Source organism: Phaethon aethereus, assembly GCF_964289735.1.
Source record: "Phaethon aethereus genome assembly, chromosome: 16".
In the NCBI taxonomy this organism is placed as follows: domain Eukaryota; kingdom Metazoa; phylum Chordata; class Aves; order Phaethontiformes; family Phaethontidae; genus Phaethon; species Phaethon aethereus.
The window spans coordinates 16,550,799-16,565,914 of NC_138592.1; positions in this window are offsets into that span (position 1 = coordinate 16,550,799).

A 15,116-nucleotide genomic window follows, 5' to 3' on the forward strand; every position below is an offset into this window, starting at 1 on the left:
CTCACCCCCCGCCCAGGTGGGATGGGAGAGAGACTCGGGGAAAAAAACCTCATGGGTTGAGACAAACACAGTTTAACAGGACAGCAAAAGAAAAGGAAACAACAAGGATAACAATAATAACATTAGTGATAAAGGAATATACAAGAACTGGTGATGCGCGGTGCAGCAATTGCTCACTACCCGGTGATCCATAGCCCATCCCTGAGCAGCAATTCCCACCCCCCCACCCCGACAACTCCAGTTTATACGCTGGGCATGACGTTATCTGGTGGGGAATATCCCTTTGGCCAGGTTGGGTCAGCTGTCCTGGCTGTGCCCCCTCCCAGCTCCTTGTGCACCTCCCTGCTGGCAGAGCCCGGGGAGCTGAAAAGTTCTTGACTGAGTAGAAACACTACAACTACTTAGCAACAACCAAAAACGTCAGTGCGTTATCAACATTATTCTCATACCAAATCCAAAGCACAGCACTATACCAGCTGTCAGGAAGAAAAATGAAAGAAAAATCCCAGCCAAAACCAGGACATCGTGATCTCAGTATTGGACCGAGTCAGAGACCTAAGCTCTTTTTATCGGTGTAAGAATGTACATTCCAGCTACTGAACCCTACTGCATCCTCTGACAGTGGTGCTGGCAGCAGCAGCAGCAGTCGCCAGACTGTGCTTCCATGTACTTTTATGGGTCTGGTGCACCCCGGTCTCCCTGAGGCGGTGAATCTTCACAGGCGCTCAGGGCAAAATGCATATTTATGTCAGTCAAGTATGCATCTCCTTACTCATGAACCAGCCAAAAGGGAAAGCACAGGAGAAGTCGTATCTTTTCTAGATACAACAGGGGTTAAACTTTATCAGTTCTCAAGTCTTCCAGGTAGGTATGCTAGAAATGTGAATAGGGCTGGCTGGCTGGCTAAAAATTGAATTAATGCAGCAGAGCCTGACCTTGCTCTTCAGTTATCTAAAGACAGATAAACACCCTCCCTCCGTTTCCAAATCATGTTTCCTTCTGAGCCTGGTCTTAAGAGAAAGCAAAAGGAATGCAAAACTGTATTTAATGAGTGTGCAGAACAACTTTCATCGAGGTTGGGTACGTGTGTATAAATACAGAACCAACATCAAAAGAACATGAAACCAAAGGTTACATACGAGCATTGAAAAACATCCACACCAATAGTAAGTGAAGTGAAATAATCCCCCTGGGATTTAACATTCATGCAAGCAGAAACAAAACAAACTAAAAAGGACAAAATAACTTTTTTCTTACAAGCGGGCAAGCTTTTTATTTAAGAAAACAATTTTAGTTTTTCAGCATTTCCAGTGTTTCTTGTTCCTTCAGACACGTGAATATTGCATAAAGACAGGGAGGAGAACTTGTGTTAAAACAAGCGAAATGCCCAACACTTACTTTGCAGAGAAAAAAGATGATCATCATCAGGAGACGGTCAGAGGTCCTCAGGGCATAAAGATTACCATGGTATAAGGATATTAAGAAATAATTCTGGGGTCACATAAGGTTTGGGTAACGCACTTTTTTCTGAGAAAGTCGGAGATGTTAGGGGCTTGATTTTTTATGAAAAACGCTCAGGACATTTAGAATGCCAAACAGAAGTGAAATGTGGTTTGAATCTGTTTCAGCAGCTGTTACCCAATGATGAGATGACAGTGCACTTACATCTCTTAAGAGCATGAGATTCATAGGCTACCTGTTTCAAAACACTGATTCGTGTTAGTCTATAGACATGTCTGCGTTAAAACAGACATATATACCATACTGTGTCAATAAATAACTCGGAATATCCCAATGTGGTTGTAACTAATAAAACCTGACATACAGTAACTCTGAAGAAAGACCTTCATGAGGTTTACCCACTCACACAGTATTTAAAAGTGAAAAAAACTGGAGAGCAATTGCTGGTAATCTGATTTTGGTGGCTCCTCATTAGCTTTCTCCTCATTGGCAAAGTAATTGAATTTAGCTAATGTTAGCAAACTTGTATGTAACTTCAGTCTTTTTTTTCCTAGTCTAAACAGGACCTCTGTCGTAATGGAAGGATTTCTGCCAAGCCAAAGACAGAGAATCAAGGCTCATAGATCTGAGAAATGGGATCAACTCCGCTGGGCGAGGGCACTCCCTGCCTTTTACCTATATTCCTCTCAGATTCTGCTGGCGCCGTCAAACCTCTCCTTATGATGAGTATTAGAATCTATAAAGCATTATTTCAGGCAAATGATTTCTGGGGACAAAATGCGAGTAAGTGAGAACAAAAACACTGGCAAGGAGAGAGAACTGAAGGGTACACTGAAGGGTAGGGCTGCAATTCAGAAGGACCTTGACGGGCTGGAGAAATGGGCTGGACTAAGAGGAGCCAGGAATCCTTCCTCTCAACCACCTGTCTTAAGCCTACAAAAGCCCCCTCCTCGCCCAGTGGAGGGATAGACTGTCAGAGTTACAGCACCCAGCACTCTCTAACATGTTATCTTTCCTTCCTGGTTTTTGCTGGGAACAAAAACACTATTAACGACTTGCCCTTGGTTGTGCAAATGAGAGGTTTTGTTGCAATTATCTTAATGGTCATTTTAATCCTAATTCTTTACATTCTTTTTCCTGGCACTGCTGACTTCCTGTTTGGTCAGCAGACTGCTTTTATGTTTTTGTAATAAAGGCATTCTTTAACTCTTGTTTCCAGAGCTGATGTGAATATACAAACCACTTACTTACTAAAAGGACAATCAATTAGAGGATTGACCCTGAAGAAGTGGTCAGTGAAACCTTACTAGAAGTCCTCTTCCCAGGTAGAGGGCAGACGCACAGTCCTTTCCATTAGCCAACAGTGCTCCTTCTCCCATCAAGCAATTCAGTGATCTGTTTTACACATCAGACTCTAAAAAGTTCTTGAGAAATCTCAAGAACAGTTGAGACAAAGGTCACACTCTGTCTTTGTCTTGAGCACAGCTGCTTCCTGTTTGGCTATTCTGAGGTTTGAACAACCTGTCCTTTCAGGGCAGAATCAGCAGCTTCAACTCCTGATAATGAGATATTTTCTGTCTTGCTGAAAGTTTAAATTCTACATGAGTCTCCACAGAATGAATTCAGTAAAGAAGAAAAGGGAGAGTGGAAGGAAAGTTTACTCATTGCAAACAAAATCCAAACCTATAGTTTGCAATTGTTAAAAGCCAAAAAAAGAGTGGTGGTGAAAAAAGATGCTGGGAACTGAGTTTTAAAGATAGGTGGGTGGTGGAGAATGCTTTTTTTTTTTTAGTAAGGGTTGATTTCAAAGTCACTGACAGAAATAGACTGTCAGACCTGCTGCTGACATTTACAGCTGATGTCAGACATTGACTGTAAATTTAGGCAAAAGGTATATTGGGGGGTGAGGAACCAGAACAAAAGGAGAAGGAGAGAAGGGAAAGGGAACACCGTCCCCAGAGAGCAGCCAAGAAGAGCAGCAACTAGATTTTCAAGTGTGTCCTCTCACAGGCATCCCCTCTGCTATGGCAGGGGGTTCCCAACACTTCTCCTATATAATAACTGCACGCTTCTCCTCAGGATCTTCTCAAATGTCCTATTAGCCACTACTCTTACAGTCATAATCAGGGTATGCCTTTCTCAGGGGGAGGTGTGGCTTGCTGATTAGCTAGAAGAGGAGCCCTGGGGAGAACGCAGGTCACCAAGGCATTAGGACATGCTCCCTGCTCTAACTCCTGGACTTTACTTCCACAAAAGGCTGATAAACACAGGTGTCCAGGTTTGCAGGCACCCTACCCTTCTCTTTCCACTGAACACTTCATCTACAGTCTGCAGAAGCAACCAAACATCCAGGACATAAGGAACCTCCTCCCTGCAAGCTAGAGGAGGACCCAGGTGTTTAGGACTTCTTCAAACCCCCACTTTCCTCTTACCGATGGGAGGACAAAGGCATGCAGGGTCAAAGCACCCTCCTCCTACTCTAACTTCAAGGTTCCCACCCAGCTGGCAGGAGGATCCAGAGCCCAGGGCACAGGCTCCCACAGAGGAATCCTGTGATGGACCCTGTGAAGGACCCCAGCTTCCATGCTCCATGAGGAGCCACAGCCTTGATGCCTGTCCTGCTTATAGAGTCCTGGTGCCACTGGGGCAGAAGTCCCCACTGGATGGCAGCACTCTTCCTCTTCCTGGCTGGAGCCACCCCTCATTCCTATGGTCCCCAGAAGCTCACAGACACACTTCCCACTGATGTCATGGCTGGCCTCAGCTCCTTCTTGCACCCTATGCTCACCACAGAAGATAACTGCAGATAAGAGACAGAAGCCATGTATTCAGTCTTCCCAGTCTTGAAGGCACATGAGCCTCCACCTTCTACAACTGGTCAAGGGTCAGGGCACCTGACAGTGACGTGCGGAAAACAGACTCCACAATCTATAAGATTGTAAAGTAGGTATGTTTATTCAGCGCTGGGCAGCACGGGGGGTAGTCCCACCAAAAACCGTGCGTGCCCAACGCGGCACTTACTTCAAATATATACAGCAAAGTGTTGCATATACATAAAGTTTAGCAATATACCTATACATATGCATGATCTATCCCCGCTTCGTATTAAAATGAGTTCTCCTCCCATCTGCGCTTGCGTGTTGCCTCCTGGTGGTGGTCGTCGGGGGTCGTGGGGATGAAGGCCGGTGGTTCCTCTTCATCACCGCTAGTAACCTTTTGACTTTGCGCAGGCTCCGTTGTTTTTTGGTTTCTGTCCAAACTGCAGAGTCAGTTTTAGCTAGTTTCTTGAGGTAAGTTCTTAATTCTTATCAGGGACCGTCCTTGTGAGGAGCCACAAATCTTCTTGCTCCTTTCAGTTTATCAGGACCTGTCTTTGGGAGGAACTACAGTTCTCCTGCTTTAACAATAGCTAACAAGATTTCAAGCTTCATCTACTAATTAACTGCTAAGACTCCCTTAACCCCTTCTCTCAGTCCCCCCTTTTTAGAAAAGTTAGTAAATTCTTTTACTAGATTTATTTCTGATACTATTTCTAATACAATGTTTCTTTATCTAACATTTTCAAAGTACTTGTTAGATTCCAATTTGCGTCGTAATTGGTTTTTCTTCCATTCACTGTAAGAGTCTCCTGTGTTCTGAAAACACCAGAGACCACATCGAACTGTAATACAGAGAGTTATAACCAAAGAGATAATCGCAATTATCAGAACAAATAATTGTCTTAACCAAGTCAAGTTTGGGAGCCAAGAAGTCAACTTATTCCAAAGATCAGAGAAACCCAGTGAAGTGTCATCTAGTGTTACTAGGTGTAATATTTTTGACTGTTTCCAAATTTGGTTGATGTCTGCGGCAATTCTTTTACTCTGATCAATATAAGAACAACAACTACTATTAATCACTGCACATGTTCCTCCCTGATTAGCAAATAAAATACCTAAAGCCATCCTATTCTGTGCCGCAAACAGTCGCAAACTCTATTTCTTTTTGCTGAGACAACAGGGCATCTCCTGTTGCATTTAAAGACAACTCCATTGTTGCTGATATGTTTAGGATAGCTTTTTCAAGTTCGCTTACTCCTAACCAAGGGAGGAACCATCGAGCGAAACTGTGAAAACTAGTAGGTCTATCTATCAATGGGTTATTCCGTTTTACTCGTACCCAGGGGCTCCTCAGGACTCCTGAAGGTACCTCAGTTTGATTAACGATCCTATATTGTGTTGTGAGATACCCAAGAGTACAGGTCCCTTGCCAAGCTCTGGGTAATATCTTTTGTGCACGTCCATCTCCACATAACCACCAAGTCCCTTGAGGGGTTGGACATATAGGTACTGGGCTTGCCGCGTTACTCCTTCTTTGGGCAGTTATATTAAGATAGATTCCATTCAAAGTCACCTGTAGGTCGTCATTAACCAGGTTACTTAAGGTTCCGATTGATTCCTGTTCTGTAAATCAATGATAGTACCGTTTATGGTGCTCAAATTAAAGCTTCCAAATTGAGGGGCGCTAATACATGCTTCGGAGCTCTTGTTCTTACATCCCTCAAAAAATATTCCTCCCTCCAGGACCTGAAGTTCAAATTTAGGTCCTCTTTCTCTAATTGTCACCTTAGTTTGACACTCTAGTTTGGATGTGTTTCCTGACTTCCACATGTCCACCTCAGTGACTTCATTAATTATAGACCAATTAGAAGACATGACTCCAAAAGTGGGTATCTCCATCTGACCTCTGGGAAGAGCTATGCACACCCAACAGCTAGACAAGTTCATGTTATCTACTATTGATTTAGTCATTTGTACATACATATTTTGGTCCCATGTACACACAGCTTTTGCCCATAGTCCCATTATACAAACGATCAGGGTTCGTCTTTTCGTTGGAGGCGTAATTTCAAAGGTCCAGCTAATGTTGACTTCCATGGTAGCCGAGGAGCTTTCTTGACTCTGGTATGATGAATCCAAGCGTTTTGTTCTTTAATTTTAATTGCTGTGAAAGAGGTAAGGAGGACTTGGAAAGGTCCTTTCCACTGTGGCTCCAGAGTCTTTTCTGCAAGAGATTTTACATATACGTAGTCTCCTGGTTGTATATTATGTACAGGTCCATCCAAACCTCTCCCCCTAGTCCCAATTACGTGTTTTCTAATATTATTGAGTTGTTTTCCTAGGGCAACCATGTAAGAGGTCATGATTTCGTTTCCAGCTTGTATGGATATTCCTCTCTGTATTCCATATGGTTGTCCATACAAGATTTCAAATGGGCTCAGTCCCTCCTTCGCCCTTGGCCTAGTTCGTATACGCAAGAGGGCTAAAGGAAGAGACTGAGGCCAGGCTAGATTTGCTTCCTGTCCTAGTTTCACAATCTGTTGCTTGATGAGGTGGTTCATTTTTTCTACTTGGCCACTTGACTGGGGGCGGTATGGGGTATGAAGTTGCCAATCTATGCCTAAATGGTGGCTAACTTGTTGTACTATTTTTGAAACAAAATGTGGTCCCCTATCAGAGGACATTATCATTGGGACCCCAAAACGTGGTATTATCTCTTGTATTAATGCTTTAACTACTTCTCGAGCCTTAGCGGTTCTAGTTGGAAATGCTTCTGGCCAACCTGAAAAGGTATCAGTTAATACCAATAAATATCGATACCCCCCTTTTCTTGGAAGTTCTGTAAAATCAATCTGCCATTGTAGCCCAGGCCCATTGCCTTTCCCAATTTGGCCCATTTCTAGCCTGGGAATATTCTTGGGATTAATCTGGAGGCAAAGATCACATTGCTGAGTAACCTGTCTCACCGTAGTATATAAATTTCTGGCCACAATTTCTCTAATTAAATGTTTATATAGAGCCTCTATTCCGCAATGCCTCTTCCTGTGTTCCTCTCTTACCAAATGCCATATTAGGCAAGAGGGAATAACTAGTTTTCCTTGTGGGGTATAAGCCCACCCCTCTTCATTGTATAATCCTTCCAGATCTGTAATAAGTTTTTGATCTTCCTTGGTATATTTTGGCTTACCTTCTAAAGAGATTCACCTGTCGGGGACTAAAGCTCCTTCTGTTTTTACCTCTGCTTTGGCTACCTGTTTTGCCTCTCTATCTGCCAGTTCATTTCCTCTTTCCAATTCTGAGCTTACTTTCTGGTGTGCCTTAATATGCATAATCGCCACTTTCTCAGGAAGTTGGATTGCTTCCAACAGTCTCAAAATTTCTTCTGCATGCTTAATATTTTTCCCTTGAGAGCTCAATAACCCTCTTTCTTTCCAAATTGCTCCATGCGCATGTACAACTCCAAAAGCATATCTTGAATCTGTATAGATATTCACAACTTTGCCTCGGGCCAACTCCAAGGCACGGGTCAGAGCAATTATTTCTGCCTTTTGTGCAGAAGTATTTATGGGTAAAGGTCTTGACTCTATTATTTCTTGACTAGTGGTAATGGCATATCCCGCGTGTCTTTTACCACTTAGGACATAGCTGCTTCCATCTGTGAACCAGTTTTCTCTGCTTTCCGTAGGGCTGTCTTTCAGATCTGGGCGGCTTGCATACGTTGCTTCAATAGTCTCCAAGCAGTCATGATGCACTGGTTCCCCCGTGTTTCCACTGAGGAAAGAGGCTGGGTTGACAATGTTAGTAACTACGATCTCCACATCATCCTGTTCTACCAGTATAGCTTGATATCTCAGGAATCTTTGTGGGGAAAGCCAATGCCCACCCTTCGCTTCCAACACTGCGGATACGCTGTGAGACACTAAGACGGTCATTTTCTGGCCCAGAGTAAATTTTCGGGCTTCTTGTATATTCAATATTACAGCTGCAACTGCTCGCAGGCATCCAGGCCAACCTTTCGCAGTTGCTTCTAACTGTTTGGAAAAGAATGCAACCGCTCGTCGATAGGGGCCCAGATCTTGTGCTAATACTCCCAGAGCGATTCCTTGTTTCTCGTAGGAAAAAAGGAAAAACGGTTTACTCACGTCTGGGAGCCCTAGGGCCGGAGCCGACATCAGAGCTTTCTTTAGTAGCTCAAAGGCTCGTGCGGTCTCCTTGTTCCATTCAAGGTGTTTCTGTTCAGTGGTTGTTAATGCATACAATGGTTTAACAAGAAGTCCATAGTTTTATATCCACAGTCTTCACCACCCAGTCATTCCCAGGAAAGTTCGTAATTCTTTTACTGTCTGAGGTCTCGGGGTTTGGCATATTGCTTCTTTGCGGGCTTGTCCCAAAGTTCTCTGTCCCGCACTAATTTCGTAGCCCAAATAGATCACTTTCTGCTGTATTACTTGGGCCTTCTTCTTAGATACCCGATACCCTTGAAGCCCCAAAAAATTTAGTAGACTCACCGTCCAGGTCATACAATCGTCCTCTGTTTTGGTGGCGATCAGGATATCATCTACATATTGTAACAGTTTCCCTTTTTCAGACGGGATTTCCCAAGATTCCAGGTCTTTTGCGAGCTGGTTGCCAAAGATGGTAGGACTGTTTTTAAATCCTTGTGGCAACACCGTCCAAGTGAGCTGAGTTTTGCGACCAGTTTTGGGGTTTTCCCATTCGAATGCAAATAATTTTTGGCTGGCTTTATGGAGAGGGAGGCAAAAGAAGGCATCCTTTAGATCTAAAACAGTAAACCAAGTTAGCTCGGGTGTCAATACAGTCAACAGGGTATATGGATTCGCCACTACGGGGTAAAGGTCCTCAGTTATTTTATTTACAGCCCGTAGATCCTGGACCACGCGGTATGACCCGTCAGGCTTACGGACAGGTAATATAGGTGTGTTAAAATCAGACTCACATTCTTTTAATAATCCTAATTGTAAAAATTTTTCAATGACTGGTCGGATCCCTTCCCTATCTTCCTTCCTCAAGGGGTACTGTTTAACCCTTACGGGTTGCCGACCTCCTTTGAGTTTAACTTCAACGGGTGGGGCATTCTTTGCCCTTCCAGGTACATCAGTGGCCCATACCCCAGGATATACTTGATTTAGGATCTTTTCACTAATCTCTCCTTCTCCAGGAAGACTGGCTAGAAATAGGCTCAGTACTTGAATATAATCGTGGTCTTTTATCTCCAGAATAATCTCTCCCTTTCTAAATGTAATTTTTGCACCCAATTGTTCTAACAAATCTCTTCCCAAAAGGGCCTTTGGGGAGTTAGGCATATATAGGAATTTATGGATCCCCCATTGTTTTCCAAATTTATACTTCAAAGGTTTGCAAAAATATGCCTTTTCGCTTTGACCAGTCGCCCCTTTTACCATGATGTAATCATTCCCCAGGGGCATCAAGGCTTGATTCAAAACCGAGTAGGTTGCCCCTGTATCAACTAAGAACTCCACTTCCTGTTGTTCTTTCCCTAGCCTCATTATAACCAGCGGATCCGCTAGGGTAGATTCCCCGGGTCCCCGTCAATCTTCTTTTACATGGGCTACCATCTTCCCAATCTGGTAGCCCCGTCTCTTTTCCTTGTTTGGACATTCTCTTTTCCAATGACCAAATTTCCTGCATAGTGCACATTGGTCTTTGCCTAACTGAGGTGGTTCTCGTTTGTACCTTTTTCCTTCCTCTTCTCTGAGAGCCGCTATTACTTTCCGCTGTCCTTGTCTATATCCTTCTTCTCTATTGCTGAACACTCTCCATGCCTCATCTAACAATATTTCCAGATTCCTTCCTTCTGTAGTGCGTAGCTTCTGAAGCTTACGCCTGATGTCCCCTGTAGATTGACCCAGGAACAGAGAAACTAATTGTTGTATCCCTATTTCTGACCCAGGATCTAGCGGTGTGTTACGGCGCATTACATCTCTCAACCGATCCAGGAATTCAGACGAGGACTCGGAGGGGCCCTGTTTGACTGCATACAAAGCTGACCAATTTATTGTTTTGGGGATAGCTCTTTCTATTCCTCTCGAAATCCATTCCTGATACCCCTGCAATCTTTCCATATGTGAGGATTTGTTAGGATCCCATTTCGGATCTTGGAGAGGAAAATAATCTTTGACGTCCCCTCCTATACTCTTATAATGATCTTCGGCTAAATTCCCTGCCGTCTTTAAAATCAGCTGGTTTTCTGTCTCAGTCATATATTCTAATAATAACTGTATATCTTTCCAGTCAGGGTTGTGCTGTTTCACAATAAATTGAAAATGCCTCATTACTCTCACTGGATCAGCTCTGTAATCCTTCGCAGCCCCTTCCCATCCTTGTAAGTCAGCAATAGAAAAAGGCACTCTGATTAGCATTGTCCCACCTTCGGGTCCTACCGCCTCTCGGAGAGGTGCCTGTAAGGCCACTGGAGCAGACTTCCCCCTAGTGCGGGAAGATACGGGGCTATCTGGGGGGGTGGAAGTTTCGTCTGAGTCCACATCCCGTTCCTGAGATCGAGGGGGAGGCTTAAATAGGTCAGTTAAATCTGGTTCCGGTGCCTGGTGGGTTTTGTTTACTTTAATGCATCTTTGTCCAATGCTGCACGCCGAGCAACATCGCTTTAATTTACCTCTAAGTTCTTTATTATTTTCCCGCTCAAGTGCGAGTACCAGGGGGTCCTGTGGTGGCACCATTCCACAGTCCCTTTGCCACTCCGGATGGTTTCGGAGGGTGAAAAACATGTCTGCATATGAAACTTCATCCCATTTCCCTTCTCTCCTTAAAAACAACATCAATTGTAAAAGGGTATTATAGTCTATAGATCCATTAAGTGGCCACTTAGCATCATTCTCTAACTTATACAACGGCCACCACTGATTACAATATTTAATAAGGGTTTTTTTACTTTCTGTTCCCCCAATCCCAACAATGTTTTTCCAATGAGCAAGCACACAGCCTAGGGGGCTTTTCTTTAAAACTCCCTTTTGAGTGTTACCCATTTTTGCAAAGCTCTTCTATTACTTTAGTTTCTGATATACTTTTCAATAAGTTTCCACACAAGCTGTTCCTTAGACTTCTTTATGGTTTCTTTCCAGTTCTTTTCCCACACTTCCCAAATTTCCGGGATTAGATTTTCCTTTCCACACACAAAACAGGGAATTACTCCTATTTGTCCACCAACACTGGGATTTACAAAAAATGTCTGAAGGTTGTTCCCAATCTGAGGCCACTTTCCACCCTGCAGGAGTCACATACGCTCCTCAGAAAAAATTGTTCATTTCCCCTTTTTATCCAATGTCTTCCTTCATTTAGATATCCCCAAGGTTCGAGCCCGAACCACTGAAGGAGTAATTCCCTTTGCCCCGCTTCTTCATTAACATATAAAGGTATTCACAATCTTTCTATATATTACACACATAAAGACAAAGCCTTTTAACATAAAATTCCCGGGTACTTAATTTATACATTCATCACTCCAGGTAACACCCATCCAGCAGCTGCAAATATATAAAATAATAACCCTACCGCAACTGCGAGGAGGTCCGCTTACCCTTCTCCTGCTTCTTATATACTAGTCATTAGCAGGTCCATCCTGGCTCCCGACACTGGGATGCAGCGGTGACCTCGGATTTGCTCGATCTACCCTCAAGATCGCTAGCGGCCTCCCCTTCGGTCAGCAAATCCCCCTATTCCCATACAGGGTACCCTCCTCCTACGGGGACTGTGCTGCACGCCAGACGTCTCCGCGCGATTTACCAGCTGCCCCGGCCACGCGTACGACTTACAGGCTCCCCTCATAAAACATACCGTTTTCTTCCGCAGCTTCAGGAGGTTGTTGTCTGCTCCCGCGGTGAGCGGCTGGCAGCGGACTCCCCTCCGAGGAAAGTGCTCGAGGCGCGCCCAGGGGCGTCCGCTCTGTAACCAAGGTGGTAGAGAATTAAAATAAAATAGGGTTAGAAAATAGGTTTGTGAATTTGTAGAAAGTTGTAACTGTAAGAACATTATGCACCAGCAATGCTGCTCGAGAACCCACCTAACCCTTCTCATCTTGATTTAATTATCAAGGAGTTAAGTGTAACGTTGTGATCATGGTATTATGTTTTGTTCTAATAACAAGTAGTCAGAAAGAAGGAACACCTTGGTCAGTTCTACGGTCCGGTGGGTAGGTAATTATTCATTCTATAGTCTTGTCTTAAAACAAAGGACTGCGGGGTGAATGATTGCATACTGGACCGATAGCCTGTGAAGATCTATTTAGTGTTGCCAAGCTTAAGTGAACTTTGTAGGAAAGGTAACTCCGGCAGGGGGAGATCGCGACCACCGACTCAGAGACCACCCACTCAAGAAACCCTCCGACTCAAAAGATTAAGGAAGTAAAATCCCAAGAAATTATAGTGAGCATGCGTGGTCATTTACATGGTAGGCGAGGAATACTTAACCAATCATTGTATGGACACTTGATGAATATGTATTAATCTTGCCTATAAATGTTTGATTTTTGAACTGATCGAGCGAACACGATTTAGGAGGAGCTATCCCCCGTGTTCCCGGCGCCGTGAATAAAGAATGCCTGCCTTTTAACACTACATTGGTGTTACGAGGTTTATTCCCGATTTCGGTGACAGTTTTGGCGACCCAGATGGGACCCTGCTTGTGAATCTCGACGGATCCGTGGGATCACAGGACCTCCAGCCGGCACCGAGGGATTCTCGGGGAGAACCTCTGATCCCCGGACCGAAGAATTCTGAGCAAGTCCCCTGGAAAGGTAATAAGGCATTCTTTAAAGGATTGAAGTAATGTGGGTTCGAGTCCCACTAGCTCGCTCGTAAGGCGCGGCGAAAGCTACGCAGAGTAGGGCTGAAAGGTACCTCTGGAAAGGGTGAGGGTACGAGACCCTCACAAGGAATGCCTGCCTATAAGACGCGGCGAAAGCCTCGCAAGGTTGGGCTAGGGGCCCAGGTAAGGAGGTTGGGGGATTTCTAGCAGGGGGCTAGAAGATCCAGAGGGACCCTCGAGGAGAGTAGGGGTCCCTCCGACTAGTGCCTGTGATAGTGCACAATCACACCCACTAGTCTTGGGAAGATGGGAACATTTCCGAGTAAAAGATCTATCCCACAAAAAACACCTTTGGGATGTATTTTGAGGCATTGGAAAGATCTGGGAGGTGATCCTCTGACTCGGAAGCAATTAATTGAATATTGCAATCATTGGTGGCCAATGTATGTCCAAGGTTGGACAGTGGGGAGAAATGGTCAGAAAATGGGACATTGCAATATAACACCATCTTGCAATTAATGTTGTTTTGTAAAAAGGAGGGTAAATGGGAAGAAATGGCTTATATTGATTTGTTCTTTACACTACAAAATCATCCAGAATGGCAGAGACAGTATGGAATATATCTGTATGATCCCATGGTAAAGATTATGAAAAAGGGAAAATGTGATGAGAACTCGAAACAGTGGTGGTGAAATTAATTTTCAATTACTGATTTAAGATCATGGAAAGAGACTGCAGGTACCTATCAGGAGGATCCCGAAAGCGTGGCTAAGGTAAAATGCTTGAAATTGCTTAGGCTGTATATAACAATAGAGTAAAAGAAAAATAGGTGAGGCAAACCCGAAGGGGTGGAAAGCTACTAGCAGTTTTGGCAGGGAATAACAGGATAGGCAGAGGGAGAGGACAAGGAATGAATATCAGAGAGAGAAGGAAAATAAGCCCCGATTGGCAGAAGATCAATGTGCTGTTTGCAAGAAGTGTGGGCACTGGAAAAGAGAATGTCCTAAGGCAGGAGAATTAGATCCGGCTCTGCAGGCAATTAAATTAATGACTCTGGATGAAGAACTATGAAGGGGACTGGGGGAATCAACCCTAGCTGAACCTCTGGTTACATTGAAGCTAGGGAATGAAGAAATAGAGTTTCTGGAGCTACTTACTCAGTATTGTATACATGTAAAGGGAAATTTAGTCACAAATCAGTAGATGTTGTTGGTGCGACAGGGCGGAAGGAAAATTGGCCATTTTTAGAGCCATTAAAGTTTAAATTGGGAAAACAATGGGTAACTCACCAGTTTCTGTATATGCCTGAATGTCCACTGTCTTTGTTGGGACGAGATCTATTGAGTAAATTAGATGCACAAAGAACTTTCAAAGATGGAGAAATCAAGTTGTTAATGCCAGAATCAAAAGCCATAGAGGCAAGAGTGTTTATGTTACAGGATTCCTACAGGGAAGAACAGATTCCAGAAGAAGTGGAAAATGCAGTTATTCCTTTGGTCTGGGCAAGTGGAATTCTGGGACCATCTAAATTGGCAGAGCTGGTAAAGGTGATTTTAAAACCTGGAGCCAAACCGGTAAGACAAAAACAATATCCTATTAAGTGGGAAGCTCGAAAAGGATTAGAGGGGTTGATTACAAAATTTTTAGAATATGGACTATTGGTAGAGTGTGAATCAGAATATAACACTCCCATATACCAGTAAGGAAATCCGGAGGTAAGGAATACCGATTGATTCAGGATTTAAGAGGTATAAATCAGATAGTCCAAGATATACACCCAGTAGTGGCTAATCCATATATTTTACTGACTTCCTTAAAAGAGGAACATAAATGGTTTACTGTACTAGATTTAAAGGGTGCCTTCTTCTGCATACCTCTAGATATAGGCAGCCAAAACATATTTGCTTTTTATTGGGAAAGTCTGGCCACAGGACGAAAGACCCAATTGACATGGACTGTACTTCCACAAGGATTCAAAAATAGCCCTACGATATTTGGGAATCAATTGGCAAAGGAATTAGAGATATGGAAGAG